Genomic DNA, 15,915 nt, shown 5'->3' on the forward strand with positions numbered 1-15,915 from the left:
TGAGAAATTCCTTCCCTCAAATGAAACTAAAGACTTTAAAAATTTCTCACATAAAATACATTCAAAAATGTACCACAATTTTTACTTGACAATCTAAGTAATGGAAGAATGATTTTATTTCTGTGTAATATTATATTAAAATGTCTTATTTTTAAGACTGCTGGTAAAAGAAAGCAGAGTAAAGTGTTTATTCCATACCATTCCCTGAAACTGGCTCCACAAAAGCAAAAACTTTTTTTAAAAAAAGAGAAAATTCCATTTTCCAAGAAGATAAGAAAATCTGCCAAATAGAGTGAAAATTGTACAATGTAGACACATTGTGAAATAACACATACTATTCCAAATCTCAGTCAGTGTGCATATTTTCCTGCAATAAGTTAGAGTCTTGAAAAACTCAAGTAATGTTGATTTCCTTGTAGTCATGAGAAATAGGTATATGTGTGGTAAGGAAGGTGGGTACAAGAGTCATAGAAGGCATTCTTAGAGCAATCCAGTCCCACCCAGAAAAGAATAGGGTGGAAGGCTATTAATGGAAGGATTTGCCCATATTTGCCAAATTCATTCACTTCACCTCAACCCAGAAAACATAAAGGGTAGAACATTAAGAAAGAGAGAGCTGCACAGTAAACAACTCTGAAGTTGCTGGCAAGAGTCAACTGAACGGAGATGCATAAAAATGGATGAAACAAACAAAACAAAATAAACAAAATGGGGCTTCCCTGGTGGCGCAGTGGTTGAGAGTCCGCCTGCCGATGCAGGGGACACGGGTTCGTGCCCCGGTCCGGGAAGATCCCACATGCCGTGGAGCCGCTAGGCCCGTGAGCCATGGCCGCTGAGCCTGTGCGTCCGGAGCCTGTGCTCCGCAATGGGAGAGGCCACAACAGTGAGAGGCCCGCGTACAGAAAAAAAAAAAAAAAAAAAAAAAAAAAAAAAAATAAATAAACAAAATGTTTAGTCTGTCATGCAGTCTTCTTATCAGGGTAAACCATTCATCTCAAGAAGTGAACTTGCCATGCTCAGGAGACTTGTTCACCAGGACTGAAGGATACAGCAAATTTGATGAAGGAGTTTTTTAAGGCAACATACTTGTATTAAAGAGATGCTGACTTCCCCAGCTCATTTTCTCAACTCACCTTTATTGGTGGGCTTAGATAGAATTCTCCCTTTTAAAGAGGATTAAGGAAAATTAAAAATTTAGAAAAAGAAAAATTATCCAACATGTTTCTTATGCAAAGAAAATATTTTAAACAGGAAAAAATATAAGTGAATTAAAGATACATTTTACAAAAAGAATTACATGGGAAAATATATGAATTTCTTTTACACAACTGAATTATAGAGAATATTGTCTTATTCAAAGAAGACATGTAAGCAACCAAGTTAAAAAAATATAGGATAAACAATAGAAGTTGTTAAAAAGTGACATGTCTAAGCTCAATATATATATAATCATATATTTTAAATTAAATATACATATATATTTGATTTTGGAAATAAAAACACATTAGAAGTACTCAATATTAGAATAAATGTTGCTTTAAAAGAGTGAATGTGTGAAATATGACTTGGAAAAATAATATAAAAGAAAATAGAAAAGAGCAAAAAGCCATGAGATGATACTATTACAAGAGAGATAATAGAGATCTGATTTGCATAATTGGTATTCCTGAAGAAGAGAATGGAACAAATTGAAAAGTAAAATACTCAAAGATATAATAAAATAATATTTTCCTGGAATAAAGAAAGAAATGAAATTATGGCTCTCAGGGAAATAAATAACAAAAAATAGTTGAAAATATCAAGAGCAACACAATTTGAAGAGAAGTTACTGAACTTCAAGATTCAAGGACAAAGAAAGAATTCAATCAACATCAAAGCAGAAGAACTAAGCCACCAAACACACACACACACACACACATAAATATCCTTGATAATGTATCAAACCAAAATCCAACATCATGTGTAATGTTAACACAGTAGAAGCAACCACACTGAGGACAGTGACAAAACAAGAGTCTATCACCATGACTATGCAACACTCCAAAGATGATAATTGATGAGATCAGTTTTTAAACTCAGATATTCTGATCCACAGAATTTATAGGAAGTCTATCTGAAATTAAAATTGAAGTTATTTTATGTCTGAACTCTAATTGCCTACAGTTCACAACTCTTCAATAAAATCTGTATAATTAGCAGCACTGATTTAGTGTTGTTATAAAAAAAGAAGCAAAAAGGGTTACAGTCTCAGAATTTTAAGCATGAGAAGTATTAAAATGAGCAGAGTCTTCATGAGATGCAAGAAAGAGTGAGATGCACAGTGGACCTTACTCAGGAGCTAATATATATTAAAAAAAATCATCTTTTCAAATACACCAGAAAAAAATGTGTATATGGGGATGAAGTAGTTAGCATACTATTATTATATGGAGTGAATGCTCAAGCATTTTTATTTAAAATTTAAAGGAATAGGAAGCCCATTATGGTTAAAGAATACAGAGAATATGTGATTACAACAATAGCAATGTAAAAACATAATGAGATAGAAGACTCCATTCACAATAAGGGAAAAGTACAGCTAAGTAAATTAAAGAATATGAAAGACATGTATGAAGAAAAGTTAACACTAGTGAGGAACATAAAAATATATACAATTTGGAAAGCAGTATCTTTTTCTTGGGTAGGAATACCTACTTTTGAACAATGTGGATTTTCCCAGAGTTTAACTATAAATTCAGTATGAACCCAATCAAAACATTAACAGGATTTTTAAAAATGTGTCAAAATGATTCTGACGTTCTCCTGAGAAAAATGCTATAATAGCTTTTAAAAATACAAAAAAAGGTTTATAAATGACAAATTATTCCTATCAGATATTAAAAATCATTTTAAGGTACAATAGTTTAAAAAGCACATAGTCAGTACAGAAAATATCAGGTTATTGGGACAAAAATAAATGCAGCTGACCCTGAACAACATGGAGACCAGGGATGTTGACCCCCCTGCCCAGTCAAAAATAGTCATGTAACTTTATAGTTGGCCCTCTGTATCTATGGTTCTGCATCTATCAATTCAACCAACTGTGGATCAGGTAGTACCGTAGTACATATTTATTGAAAAAAACTGGGATGTAAGTGGACCCAGGCAATTCAAACCCATGTTGTTCAAGGGTCAACTGTGTTAGTTCATAAGTAAATATATTTGTTTATATGCAAATGTAGTAAGAAAAAAATGACTTTTCAAATAGAGGGGGGAAAAGTGGATTTATCCATTTTTTTAAAAAAGTGTATTAATTGACCAGCCATTTGAAAGAGCCACATGAATCGTAGATTTATATGTAAAAATAAAATAATAGAAGTAGTACTAAAATAGTTCAAAAATGTTATATTTGACTCTAAAAACATTTAAAAAGAAAATTCTTAGTGGTAAAAAAAGAAATACCATAAGCAAAATTAAAAGAGAAATGACATATCTGTAATATGTAATATGTAATATATGACACAAAAAATGGCTGATTTCCTTCATATAAAAAGAGCACTCAAAGACCAATAAAAATGGAATGGCAGAGTGAAGACCTCAATGAACTTGCTCTCCCTGTAAAACAATGAAAGTATGAACAAAAAACTAACATCAACAATTTCAGAACTATGACTATTAACCAAAGCCAAAGAATGAACTAAAAGACATATATATAAGAGTCACTATTAAACACCAGTAAGACAACAGAGCCTATAATATTTTAAATTGGACTATATATATTTCCTCTTCTCACTAACTCATTGGCATGGCAGCCAAATCTGTCCTCATTGCAAACAAAGAGATCTGATGGTTCTTAGAACTCTGTTAAAAGCCTCTTCCCTAGAACACAGTGAAAGAGTGGGAAAATGCCTACTCCAAGGATTAATTTGAACAATTGCAAAATGCTGGCAACCTCTCAGGTGACTAGGTCTGTGAATTCAATTAGGACAAAGAGCCTGTCCAGATCTATAAAAACAAATAAACAAATATGAGAAATGTTGAAAAGCTCTGAAATCCCAGGATTTTTATAAGGCTGTGCACACATGCCATACTATGTCAATGCCCAGGAAAGACACAGGAAAAGAGAAATCATCAGTAGCTTGCTCATCTCTGACTTATCTTGAAGCCCTCTGTAAGGAGATGGAAGTTGTGGTAGGCTGTCATGTAAACTGTCTAAGTTTGAACGAAGGCTTTCTCATACAGATCCCTTTGGCAAAAGTGAAAGCTACACAATCATGTTAGTTAATAAAATTTTCTGACCAATCATTGGCTGACAACTAAATTATGTAAACCCAGTTGTGACTCCTAGGAAACCAGGCTTAAAAATATAAACAAGCACTTAAAAAAATTAACAGAAAACTTAAAGTCTACAACTGCAGAGAATGTGGAATACACAGAATTAGTCCAGGGAAGTCACTAAACAAATAAACATCAAGAAAAACAGCACAGACCTTGTAGGATGGGGAAATCTGATCCCATATATTATCTAAAATGTCTAGATTTCAACAAAAAATTTATAGGGCATGAAAAACAATAGTAAAAGATGCTTCATAGGGGGCAGTGGAGCCAACAGAAAATATCCCTGAGAGGGCCCTGATTTTGGAATTAGTAAGCAAAGACTTTAAATCAGTTATTATAAATATGTTTAAAGAACTAAAGGAAACAACATAAAGAAGTAAAGGAAAGGAGGACAATCATATCTTAGCAAATAGAGAATGTCAATGAAGAGATAGATATTATAAAAAAGAATTGAATAGAAATTCTAGAGCAGAAAAATAAAATATCAGAAATAAAAAATTCACTAGAGGTACTCAACAACAGATTTGGGCTGACAGAAGAATCAGTGAATTTGAGGATGTGTCAATAAACTTTATCTAGTCTGGAAGCAGAAAGAAAAAGAATGAAGAAAAATGAACAGAACATAAGAGACATATGACATCATAAAACATACCAACATACCTATAATGAGAGTTCCAGAAGGATAGGAGAAAGAGAAAAATATTTGAACAAATAATGGCTGAAGACTTCCCAAATTTGATGAAAAATATTAGAATACACATTCAAGAAGATCAACAAACTCCTAGTGAAATAAATCAAAGAGATCCACATCTAGACACTGTATAGTCAAGTTGATGAAAGACAAAGACAAAAGGAAAATCTTGAAAGTAGCAAGAGAAGAGTGACAACACGTATCAGGACTTCTCAGTGAAAGTAACAGCTGGCTTCTTTCAGAAGTGATAAAGGCCAGAATAGAGTAGGAAGACATCTTTAAACTGTTGTCAGAAAAATCTATCAAGAATTCTATATCCACATATGCCTTCCTTTAAAAACGAAGGAGAAATTAAGATATTTCTAGATAATCAAAAACTGAGAAAATGTGTTGCTAGCATATCTACTCTACAAAATTTGCTGGGTCCTTCAGGCTGAAATGAAAGGATATTAGAAGGTAATTTTAAACCATGTGAAGAAAAAAAGGACACTGATATAAAGATGACATAGTTATCATGAAAGAAAGTAAAAATCATTTTTTTGTTATATTTTTCTTCTCTTATCTGTTTTAAAAGACAACTGCATAAAACAATAATTTTAAAAGTGTATTGATGGGTTTATAAAGTATACAAATGTAATTTATATGACAAGAGTAACACAAAGGGGAGAGAATGGAGGTATATTGAAACAAAGATTTTGTATACTATTTAAATTAAGTTAGTATTATTCTGAACTAGATTTTTTTTTTTTTAATTTAAGATGCCAGTTGTCATTCCAAGGGCAACCACTAGAAAAAACCCTCAAAAATATAGTAAAAGCAACAATATGGCAATTAAAAATATACTATATTAATTTCCTAGGGCTTTCATAATAATCATAAATTGAGTGGCTTAACAGAGATTTATTTAATCGTAGTTCAGAATTCCAGAGATCCAAAATCAAGATGTTGGCAAGCCACATTTCCCCTGAAGGCTCTAGAGGAGAATTCTTCCTTTCCTTTCATCTCCTGGTGTCTCCTGTTGTTCCCTGGCATGTAGCAGTGTAACTACAATCTCTACCTTCATCTTCACATGGTCTTCTTACTGATCTACTAACCCAGTAGAATCTCATCTTGATTCCTGCCTTAGTTACAGCTGCCAAAACCCTATTCCCATAAAGGTTACATTTTGAAGTTCCAGGTGGATGTGAACTTTTGAGGGACACTAGTCAAACCACTACAGATACACTAGAATATACCTATTTAACACACACACAAAAGATAGGAATCAAGGAACAGAGAAGCAAAAAGATAAGAGACATTTTAGGGAAAAAAAAGGCAAAATTACAGATGTAAATTCTATCTTATGAGAAATTATATTACATGTAAATGAATCAAACAAAAATCTAAAGGCATAGATTGGCAGAACAAATTTTAAAAAATCATCATTCAACTATATATGTCTACAAGAGATACACTTTGAATTCAAAGACAAAGAGGAAAAGAGTGTAAGAAAGAAAGTAAAAGAATGTGAAAAGATATACCATGAAAGCAGTAAAAAAAGATAGCTGGAGTGGCTGTGACCATACACAATAATTAACTCAATTGGATCATAGATCTAAATGTAAGAAAACTATAAAATTCCTCAGAAAACATAGGAATAAATTTTCATGATATTTGGTTAGGCAATAGTTTTTCAGACATGACACCAAATGCATTAACGACAAAAGGAAAAATAGGTAAATTGGACTTCTGCAAAATTAAAAACTTTTGTGTGTTAAAGGATACCATTAAGAATGTGAAAAGACCACCCACATAATGGGAGAAAATATTTGCAAATCATGTATCTGACAAAGGATTTGTGTTCAGAATATACGAAGAACACTTACAACTCAATGTTAAAAAGATAAATAATTCAATTAAAAATGGATGAGGATGGGCTTCCCTTGTGGTGCAGTGGTTGAGAGTCCGCCTGCCGATGCAGGGGACACGGGTTTGTGCCCCGGTCTGGAAGGATCCCGCATGCCATGGAGCGGCTAGGCCTGTGAGCCATGGCCACTGAGCCTGCGCATCCGGAGCCTGTGCTCTGCAACGGGAGAGGCCACAACAGTGAGAGGCCCATGTACCGCAAAAAAAAAAAAAAAAAAAAAAAAAAAGGATGAGGATTTTAATAGACATTTATCTAATGAAGATATACAAATGACCAATAAACATGTGAAATAATACTCATCTTCATTAGTCTTTAGGAAAATGTAAATAAAAAATACAATGAGATATCATTCCATACCCACTATAATAGCTAAAATAAAAAGGAAAGACAATAACAAGTCAATAAGAATGTGGCGAAAAATGGAACATTTATACATTGTTGGTGGCAATACAAAATGGTGAAGTCTCTTTGGAGAAGAGTTTGATAGTTCCTTACATTGTTAAACCATGTGACCCAGTAATTCTTAGTAGGTATACTCAAAAGAAATGAAAACATGTCTGTACAAGAACTCGTGCACAAATGTTTATAGAAACATTATTCATAATAGCCCCAAAGTGGAAACAATCCAAATGTCCACCAATAGATATATGATAGATAACCAAAAGTGGTATATCTGTACTATGGAATATTATTCAGCAATCAAAGAGAAATGAAGTACTGATAATGTGCTATGTGTATTAACCTTGAAGACACCAAGGTAAATGAAAAAAAACAGTCATAAAGACTTCATATGGTATCACATTTATGTGAAATATCTAGAACATGCAATTCATGCATTTAGAAAGTAAATTCATGTTTCCTTGTGACTGGGGAAGGGGTGAGAGAAGAAGGAATAGGGAATGACTGCTAATGTGTACATGGTTCTTTTGGGGGTGCAGAAAATATTCTAAAATTAGACTGTGATAATGCTTACACAGCCCTGTGAATAAACTAAAAATCATTGAACAGTATATTTTAATAGAAAAATTTTATGGTATGTGAAATATATATTAATAAAACCATTAAAGAAAAAAGTGCCATCCACTCAATAGGGAAAATTTTTGTAAAAACCTAAGGACACAGGTAAAGAAATACAAATTACTCATAAGTATAATAGAGATGATGAACTATCTTCATCAAAAAAAAGTCAAATTAAAACAAAATGCCATTTTTCATTTATTTTTGCAAGGATTAAAAAACTGGCAGTGCTCTTTTACACAGCAGGGGAAATGTAAACGTGAGCAAACACTTTGGAAGGCAATTTAAATAGATGGATAAGATTTGATGTAGGTATAGGCATACAAATATCGGAACACTTGAAAATGTATATGTATATTAACTCAGAAACTGTTTTCAGAACTTTATCCTAAATATCATAAATAGATAAATATAAAAGAATATTTAACTCTCTATTGTTTGCTATAGTGAAAAATAGACATAATATACATATTGATAAATTGTATATTATAGTTTAAATATATTTTTTCATAAAATTAAATATACTATGCAGCCATTATATATGAAAGATCTATAATAATAATATGAAACATAATGTAAAAATGGTGAGAAAGTCAAGTTGCAGTAGAATGGTATATAATATCATTTGAAATATAAAGTGAATATATTGTCTATAAGAATATACAAATACATTTATATGCATAGAAAATGCCTGAAAATATACACAAGCAACAGTTAAAAGTAGGTACTTCTGGGAATGGGTTGGACACCTTTGTTATTACAAACACATATAGGCTTATAATTTTATAGCAAAGATTTTATTAAAATGTTTGAAATATACATAGGGTTTGGTGCCACCTGGTTGAAACATAAATGATACTTCATAGCTGTTGATGTCTACAAAGCAGAAATGTTTTTCTCTTAATATTTCCAGTATTTGATTTCATAATTCACATTTGATAGGCATTACGCCACTGGAATGGTAGCTCAACAGTTACAGATGACTCTGACTACTGTGTTTCTGTCCTACCATCCTAGCAGATCCCAGACTTAAGATCACTGTAGAGTCCATGATGGAGCCTGGAGCTCCAGGCATCACACTCTTTTTCTTCAGTTCTGAGTCCTCTATTTAAAATATGTTCAGTTAGAGTTGAGTGTTAATAATCACTACCACAAGAAAATTACAAACAGCCAAGTTCTGTTGTAGTTTAAAGTCAGGGGTTAAAAATTTCATTATCTTTGGCCTTTTTCACCACTGTTTTGGCACCTCTTTGGGCATATAATATAAACTGAAACAAAAACAAAACAAACAGTGAGGGGAGAATTTTATAAAGGGACCTAACTACATCAAATGTATTTCATACATTTTTTTGATATTCAAAAATATATTCCTTGTCTATTTCTCCACTCAAAGTTCCTATCCACTTAACACATTGTTTCCCTAATTCGTCATAATGTTACATCTAAATTCTGGGTGTTCCATAGCAGAACATTGATTTTTGACAGTTTGTCTGATATTTACATCTGGCAGCATTATAAAGTGACAGGTCTTTCATAATTTTTTTTGAATTCACTCTGTACTGTTAATCATAAGTGATGAACCTTGTGTATTCTATGGACATAATGGGCAATTCTATATGACTGAGACTCTTAATTTTACTCTATACTAATGGGCACTAATTGTTAACAATCAGTGATTATGTTAGTTAAAGGCAGTGCTGATGGCAATTGATGACAACAGTGAAAGCCCTGACACCATTTTGGAACAGAACTTGGAGCAGCCATTTGTAAAGATGGGAGATCAAATTGGGTATCGGACAATTATTTTCCTACACTTTTTAAACTTATAATTTTCTTCATTTTTTGTATACTGTACAGCATGTTGTTCTTAAATACTGATGGCTTTCTGAACTCACGTTTCTACCTATTATAAGTATAGTAGACACATCACTCTCAAAACACCAAAGTGACTCAAGAGATTTTTAAAAGAAAAATACCTCTTAAAAAGATAACTCTGAATAGAATTGTCTCTTAAATTAGGGGCAAATTATGGCTAAAGGAAGTGACAGATGACTATATAAACGCCAGTGGAACATCTGGATTGTGTGATAATGCTAGACTTATTTTCTACTTCCCTGTAAATATTCCATGTATGTTTACAAGTCCTCTGCTGCCCCTGAATGAAGGCAATCCTTTACAGGGATAATTAAATTTGTGTCCTATCTAAAGGTAGGATCCTACCCCAAAGTTATAAGATATTTCCAGAAAAAAACATTACTTACTGATTTGGAAAAGAACAAATAGTATTCATGGGCACAAAATGAAGTGGGAAAGCAATTCAAGTCAGTAGTAAAAAAATACAAATTTTATTTTATATTTCATATTAACAGACACTACTTAAGGCACATAATCTGTGTTAAAACTAACAACAAATTTATGCAGAAACTGAGGTTAAGAGAACTTAAATATCAAGCATAAGTATTCAAGGTCACACAGACCATTAGTAAGGGCATATCTCCTAAACATTCTTTAAGATTTAATTAAGTTTGATGTCATATCCTTCAAGGACCCTTCTTTGACTACTTCCAGGCTGAATATGAATCTCTATCTGCCAGTCTCTGTAGTGTTCTGTGCTTCCCTCTGTTGTCATGCTTATCACAGTGCACTAAAATTTTCTCATTACTTGTTGATCTCCTTGGTTGAATTCTAACCCTTTAAAACAATGAACTTATTTTATTAAATTTTTTTTAGCCCCAGACACTTTAGCAGAACATTGGGCTTATAGTAAGGAACTCAATAAACATGGAATAAGTGAATGAATGAATAAACAAATGAATAGAGCAAAGATTAATAAGACAAGGTCACTATCTTAAGGAACCAAACCCACTGGAGGTGGTTAAGGAATAGTTCAAGAACCACCAAACCATGCAACCTCTTAGCATTCACTACTGTTTTGTGTAGTGTGATTTTCCAGGTGGATGCATTGAATTTCAGTGGTTCTTCTTGGATTAGCTTAATTTTACATAACACTAAATTCACCATACTCCCTATACCACAGATCTCTATAAAAACTTAATGAGACATTGAAATTGTAAAAGGCTTGAAAATCTTTACAAGAAATATAATTTAAAGGTCAATCATTGTTAGTCACCTTATTATAATTATTATTTTATTTATTTACATTTAACTATAGTAGATTTACAATATTCTGTTAGTTTCAGGTGTACAGATTCAGATTCTTTCCATTAAAGGTTATTACAAATACTGAATATAGTTCCCTGTGCTATATGGTAAATCCTTGTTTATATACACATATATATCACATCTTCTTTATCCATTCATCAGTTTAAGTTACTTCCATGTCTTGGCTATTGTGAATAGTGCTACTATGAACATATGGGTGCATGTATCTTTTTGAATTAGAGTTCTCATTTTTCCCAGATATATGCCCAGGAGTGGGATTGCTGAATCATATGGTAACTTTATTTCTTCAGTTTTATAGGAACCTCCAGACTGTTCTCCATATTGACTGCCCAATTTACATTCTCAGCAACAGTGTAGGAGGGTTCTCTGTTCTCCACATACTCTCCAGCATTTATTATTTGTAGACTTTTTGATGATGGCTATTCTGACTGGTGTGAGGTGATATCTCATTGTAGTTTTTATTATGTTAATTTTTTATACAGCAGGTTCTTATTAGTTATCCATTTTATACATATTAGTATATACAGGTCAATCCCAATCTCCCAATTCATCACACCACCACCTCCACCACCACCACTTTCCCCCTTGGTGTCCATACAATTTGTTCTCTACATCTGTCTCTAATTTCCTGCCCTGAAAACCGGTAAATCTGTACCATTTTTCTAGGTTCCACATATATGCCTTAATATATGATATCTGTTTTTCTCTTTCTGACTTAGTTCACTCTGTATGACAGTCTCTAGATCCATCCACATCTCCACAAATGACAAAATTTCGTTCCTTTTTATGGCTGAATAATATTCCATTGTATATATGTACCACATATTCTTTATCCATTCATCTTTCGATGGGCATGTAGGTTGCTTCCATGTCCTGGCTATTGTAAATACTGCTGCAATGAACATTGGGGTACATGTGTCTTTGTCAATTATGGTTTTCTCTGGGTATATGCAAAGTAGTGGGATAGCTGGGTCCTATGGTAATTCTATTTTTAGTTTTTTAAGGAACCTCCATACTGTTATCCATAGTGGCTGTATCAATTTACATTCCCACCAACAGTGCAAGAGGGTTCCCTTTTCTCCACACCTTCTCCAGCATTTGTTGTTTGTAGATTTTCTGATGATGCCCATTCTAACTAGTGTGAGGTGATACCTCATTGTAGTTTTAATTTGAATTTCTCTAATAATTAGTGATGTTGAGCATCTTTTCATGTGCTTCTTGGCCATCTGTATGTCTTCTTTGGAGAAATGACTATTTAGGTCTTCTGCCTAATTTTGGATTGGGTTGTTTGTTTTTTAATATTGACCTGCATAAGCTGTTTATATATTTGGGAGATTAAACCTTTGTCCGTTGATTCATTTGCAAATATTTTCTCCCATTCTGAGAGTTGTCTTTTAGTCTTGTTTATGGTTTTCTTTGCCATGCAAAAGCTTTAAGTTTCATTGGGTCCCATTTGTTTATTTTTGTTTTTATTTCCATTACTCTAGGAGGTGGATCAAAAAAGATCTTGCTGTGATTTATGTCAAAGACTGTCCTTCCTATGTTTTCCTCTAAGAGTTCTATAGTGTCCAGTCTTACATTTAGGTCTCTCATCCACTTTGAGTTTATTTTTGTGTGTGGTGTTAGGGAGTGTTCTAATTTCATTCTTTTACATGTAGCTGTCCAGTTCTCCCAGCACCAATTATTGAAGAGACTGTTTTTTCTCCATTGTATATCCTTGCCTCCTTTGTCATAGATTAGTTGACCATAGGTGTGTGGGTTTATCTCTGGTCTCTGTATACTGTTCCATTGACCTTTATTTCTGTTTTTGTGCCAGTACCATATTGTCTTGATTACTGTAGCTTTGTAGTATAGTCTGAGGTCCAGGAGCCTGATTCCTCCAGCTCTGTTTTTTTCCCTCAGTAATGCTTTGGCTATTAGGGGTTTTTTGTGTCTCCATACAAATTTTATATACAAATGCAAGAGATTTCTGGGCATTAATTTTGTATCCTGTAACTTTACCAAATTCATTGATTAGCTCTAGTAGTTTTCTGGTGACATCTTTAGGATTCTCTATGTATATTATCATTTCTTCTGCAAAAATGACAATTTTACTTCTTTTCTGATTTGGATTATTTTATTTATTTTTCTTCTCTGATTGCTGTGGCTAAGACTTCCAAAACTATGTTGAATAATAGTGGTGAGAGTAGACATCCTTGTCTTGTTCCTGATCTTAGAGGAAATGCTTTCATTTTTTCACCATTGAGGATGATGTTTGCTCTGGGTTTGTCATATATGGCCTTTATTATGTTGAGGTAGGTTCCCTCTATGCCCACTTCCAGAGAGTTTTTATCATAAATGGGTGTTGGATTTTGTTAAAAGTTTTTCTGCATCTATTGAGATGATCATGTGGTTTCTCTTCTTCAGTTTGTTTATATGGTGTATCACATTGATTGATTTGCATATATTGAAGAATCCTTGCATCCCTGGGATAAATCCCACTTGATCATGGTGTATGATCCTTTTATTTTGTTGTAGGATTCTGTTTGCTAGTCTTTTGTTGAGGATTTTTGTATCTATATTCATGAGTGATATTGGTCTGTAATTTTATTTTTCTTGTAGTGTCTTTGTCTAGTTTGGGTATCAGGGTGATGGTGGTCTCATAGAAAGAGTTTGGGAGTGTTCCTTCCTCTGCAAATTTTTGCAAGGGTTTGAGAAGGATGGGTGTTAGCTCTTCTCTAAATGTTTGATAGAATTCCCCTGTGAAGCCATCTGGTCCTGGAGTTTTGTTTGTTGGAAGATTTTTAATCAAAGTTTCAATTTTATTACTTGTGATTGGCCTGTTCATATTTTCTATTTCTTCCTGGTTAAGTCTTGGAAGGCTATACATTTCTAAGAATTTGTCCATTTCTTCCAGGTTGTCCATTTTATTGGAATAGAGTTGCTTGTAGTAGTCTCTTAGTATGCTTTCTATTTCTGTGGTGTCTGTTGTAATTTCTCTTTTTCATTTCCAGTATTAATGATTTTAGTCCTCTCTCTCTTTTTCTTGATGAGTCTGGCTAATGGTTTATCAATTTTGTTTATCTTCTCAAAGAACCAGCCTTTAGTTTTTTTGATCTTTGCTATTGTTTTCTTTGTTTCTATTTCATTTATTTCTGCTCTGATCTTTATGATTTCTTTCCTTCTACTAACTTTGGGTTTTGTTTGTTCTTCTTTCTAGTTGTTTGAGGTGTAAAGTTAGGTTGTTTATTTGAGATGTTTCTTGTTTCTTGAGGTAGGATTGTATTGCTATAAACTTCCCTCTTAGAACTGCTTTTGCTGCATCCCATAAGTTTTGGACCATCGTGTTTTCATTGCCATTTGTTTCCAGGTTTTTTTGATTTCCTCTTTGATTTATTCAGTGATCTCTTGGTTATTTAGTAACATAATGTTTAGTCTCCATGTGTTTGCATTTTTTTCCCCTGTAATTGATTTCTAATCTCAGCATTGTGGTCAGAAAAGATGCTTGATATGATTTCAATTTTCTTAAATTTACTGAGGCTTGATTTTTGACACAAGATGCGATCAATCCTGGAGAATGGTCCATGTGCACTTGAGAAGAAAGTGTAATCTGCTGTTTTTGGATGGAATGTTCTATAATATCAATTAAATCTATCTGCTCTATTGTGTCATTTAAAGCTTGTGTTTCCTTATTAATTTTCTGTTTGGCTGATCTGTCCATTGGTGTAAGTGAGATGTGAAAGTCCCCCACTATTATTGTGTTACTGTTGATTACCTCCTTTAGAGCTGTTAACAGTTGCCTTATGTATTGCGGTGCTCCTATGTTCCATGCATATATATTTATAATTGTAATATCTTCTTCTTGGATTGATCCCTTGCTCATTATGTAGTGTCCTTCCCTGTCTCTTGTAACATTCTTTATTTTAAAGTCTCTTTTATCTGATATGAGTATTGCTACTCCAGCTTTCTTTTGATTTCCATTTGCATGGAATATCTTTTTCCATCCCCTCACTTTCAGTCTCTATGTGTCCCTAGGTCTGAAGTGGGTCTCTTGTAGACAACATATATATATGGGTCTTGCTTTTATATCCACTCAATGAGCCTGCATCTTTTGGTTGGAGCATTTAATCCATTCACGTTTAAGTAATTATCAATATGTATGTTTTTATTACCATTTTCTTAATTGTTTTGGGTTTGTTTTTGTAGGTTCTTTTCTTCTCTTCTGTTTCCCACTTAGAGAAGTTCCTTTAGCATTTGCTGTAGAGCTGATTTGGTGGTACTGAATTCTTTTAGCTTTTGCTTGTCTGTAAAGCTTTTGATTTCTCCATCGAATCTCAATGAGATCCTTGCTTGGCAGAGTAATCTTGGTTGTAGGTTCTTCCCTTTCATCACTTTAAGTGTATGATGCCACTCCTTTCTGGCTTGTAGAGTTTCTGCTGAGAAATCAGCTGTTAACCTTATGGGAGTTCCCTTGTATGTTGTCATTTCTCCCTTGTTGCTTTCAATAATTTTTCTTTGTCTTTAATTTTTGCCAGTTTGATTACTATGTGTCTCAGAATGTTTCTCCTTGCATTTATCCTGTATGGTACTCTCTGTGCTTCCTCGACTTGGGTAGTTATTTCCTTTCCCATATTAGGGAAGTTTTTGACTATAATCCCTTCAAATATTTTCTTGGGTCCTTTCTCTCTCTCTTCTCCTTCTGGGACCCCTATAATGTGAATGTTGTTGCATTTAATGTTGTCCCAGAGGTCTCTTAGGCTGTCTTCATTTCTTTTCATCCTTTTTTCTTTTTTCTGTTCCACAGCAGTGAATTCCACCATTC

The sequence above is a fragment of the Mesoplodon bidens genome (assembly GCF_964165515.1).
Source record: "Mesoplodon bidens genome assembly, chromosome: 2".
NCBI lineage: Eukaryota > Metazoa > Chordata > Mammalia > Artiodactyla > Ziphiidae > Mesoplodon > Mesoplodon bidens.